We start from the raw sequence: 3,358 nt of genomic DNA on the forward strand, positions 1-3,358 counted from the left end.
GCATGTTGTGATTGTCTTTCTTTCCTGTCCTGATTTTCCTTTTTCTTTGCAGGCGCATGTTGAAAATGGCTACTGACCGGCCAACTCTGTAACACATTGCCTGACCCACACTTTTTAAATAACCACGGATGAATAATGCACATTCTCCCACCCGCATATGTCACAATGTTTACATTTAGAAGCCAAACACCCTGGGCGTTTGAATAATAGAACTCCATGCTGCAGTAAAGTTGCCATGTCATCTGTAGAAATCTTCAGTTATTCCCTTGGAGGAAAAAATAATGTAGCTAATGCTCAGTTACGTCATGGCTGCCTGTTTCCCTGGCTTGTTCTGCTGTGCCTCCCACGCTGTGGGAGTGTACAAACAATCCTTCTTCGCAGGGTGGGTGAAGTTCAAGTTTATAGGGATATATTTGGAATTTTTTCTAGATCAGTGGTTTCCAACCCTGGTTCCCCAGATGTTCTTGGATTATAGCTTTCAGAAATTAGTCTAAGAACACCTGGAGACCCAAGGCTGGGAACCACTGTTCTAGACGATCTACCAAACTGATGCAGTAGGTATCCACATGATGCTGAGACTAGGGATTCATTTTATCATTCCCTCCACAAGGGGCATCATTCCCACTTTGTTACTCAAAGTATTCTTCATTTCAGCGGTATGATTTAGGGCAGAGACAGGCAGCTGTCCTCCTCCCCATGTTTCTGAACTACAAGCCCCATAATCCCTCATTATTGGCTATGCTGGCAAGGGCAGATAAGAGTTAGAAGCTAAAAATATTTGAAGGGTCATGGTTGCTCACTCCTAATTTTGGGGATGAAAGAGTCCTGTAGTTGCTGCTCTTGATAAATAGTTGAGAATGAGAAACTTTTGCTGCTCTCTTGCATATCAAGAAAAAAATTACACCAGTTAAGCCAGATTTATCTTTTGCCTACATCCTTTGATGCCTTGCCTTTTCTTCCTGTTGTAGGGTGAGTTCTGCGCTCCCAAACACGCATCCACCTTCACTTCTATAATAACACACACACTGAATTCAGAGATAGATTTGGTTATGAGTATGTATGTATGTGTAATGCAGGCACACATTTAGATTTTTAATAAACATGTTCAGGCTACTGCTCTGTTTTTCTGATTAAATAGAAAAAAACACAATGTTCTTAATACACACACACACACACCACCATTGAAATGTTAACTCAGGCATAAGGGAAGTGGAGTGGCTTTCTGTACTAGCCACAAGAGGTCAACAGCCGATCAGCGCCCTGCTGAGTCAGCTGTTGGGGAGGTGTTAGTGCACCAGCCAGCTAGTGTCCTGTGCAGCCTGTTTCTAGTGAAAACCAACAGGGCAAATTGTGCTTGAGTTGAATTCTTAGAGGGAGGCTATATGGCTATATTATATCCTTGGGCAGAAAAGGCCCAACTGGAGGTCCTGAATTAGCGGACTCCTCAAATTTTGGAGAGGTACTTTTAAAGATGCTTTCAAAGTGCAGTTAGAATCTAAAAAGAAGCCAGGACAATATATTTTTTTCCTCATTGTGCAGTGTTGCTCATTTTAAACAAGGTTTGGGGCAGAAGCGTGGTGTTTAGAGACTAGAAGAATTCTATTTAAAAACAACAACAGTGGGGCCTTTCCAAGTCATGGGAAGTCAGTAGTGCGATACCAGTTTGCTCACCCAACTGTCACAAGCAGAAGTGATCTCATGAAATACGTTGTTCAGCCTAGCAGCTGCCTACCAGCTGCCCCAATCTTCCCTCCCCTCAGTATCTTATTCCCTCAGGTCTTGTCACTCTCAGAGCTATTCCACCCACCAATCTTAGCCCCTTTAGAATGAGGAGAGGCAGGTATGATTGAGCTGCTGGCAATTACTGTGTGTCTTTGGTTACTTGTTCCCCCCCCCCCCCAACATTTCCCCTTTCCTGCTGTCCTGAGAAAGCACCAAAGAAGACTTTTCTTTCATGTTCGGTCAAAGTACACGCTTCTAGTGCACTGGAAAGTCGGACCGATGTTTGCAGAGCAGGGTTGGTCAACACACGTCCCTTGTCTATGCAGGCTTCTGTTTTATGATCCCCACTACCATTAGTACTACAGCTGCCCCCCCCCAAAAAGAGAAAAAGCCACATTTTGCTTCTAAGAACAAGATACATGCCATATACTTAAAGCAATGTGTGCTTCTCCTTTTTAAACTGCCACTGTGGCACCAGACTTGTGAGGCTAGGGAGTGGCAAATTGGCCAACAGCAAATGTGAGCTCTCTGCTCCGGGAGATTTTCTGAGGAATGGCTGCAATATACCAGTCCCTACTCTTAAAGAGTGCTATTGATCACATTGGCAACGAACCCTGGTGTTGTGTTTTGCAGCCTACAGCATTTATGGTCTCAAAGGATCCCTGATCTCTTATATTTTAGTCCAGATCAGCAGATACATGCAAATATTGGAAGTTTATTCCCATCTGCTGGAATTGCTGGGCCCAGAAATCTCTGAGATCATGTATCTACAGCAAATGAAAAATTGCAGGGCTTCACATCATGGAAACTAAGCCACATTTTTTCATAAGAGGTGGATGAACATCATGACATTTTGCTCTCCCATTTAAAAATTAACTCAAGTTCTCTCTGGTGAATCTATGAATCAATTCACAAGTTTCTCACACACATGCACACGTGCATGCACATACACATTTTTGTAAATTTTCATTTAAAGTTTCACTGGCACAAAGAATGGACCCTGGATATTAACATAGAGTTCAGGGGACCCAGCTAAGTGCCCCACGTCTGGGGGTCCACTCAGACATAGGGCAAATCTTTTACTGGTGATGGTAGCACGGATCTCGGGGGGGCGCGCCGCTTGACAAAGCAGCCAGAGGCAAAGTGTCCAGCTCCCCCACAGTACAGGCAGATATTCTGTGAACGGTGTCGTGTTTTTTCCTCAGGGGTGAGGCGTGGCCGAGCAGCCCCTAACTGCTTGGGCTCAAAATCCTCTTGTCCGGTGCTAGCAGGCGTCGGGAGTGGCTGTGAGGGACGGGAACTGCCCTGTACTAGGCGTCAACTCTCTAGGCGACCATCAATGTGAAGGCTACAGTGTGATTAGTTCTTGCAGTGTATTGAGTCGGTCTACATGTGCCAGCTCATCCAAGATATCATCGGCCAGCCCCTCCATATATTGATCCATGAGAGCTGCCTCGTTCTAGAGCAATTCTTGGGCCAAGAGTCTGAACTCAGTGGAGTATTGGGAAACTGAACCCTTACCCTTTTCAGGGCCCGAATCTTCCTGTTGGCAGTAGCAGCTTGCAAGGGATTAGCAAGGGATTTCCTGTTACAGGAAAACTTTCAATAATGGTGCTGTAAGCAAGAGTAGTCCATC

This window comes from Pogona vitticeps, chromosome 4 (genome assembly GCF_051106095.1).
Source record: "Pogona vitticeps strain Pit_001003342236 chromosome 4, PviZW2.1, whole genome shotgun sequence".
NCBI classification, from domain to species: domain Eukaryota; kingdom Metazoa; phylum Chordata; class Lepidosauria; order Squamata; family Agamidae; genus Pogona; species Pogona vitticeps.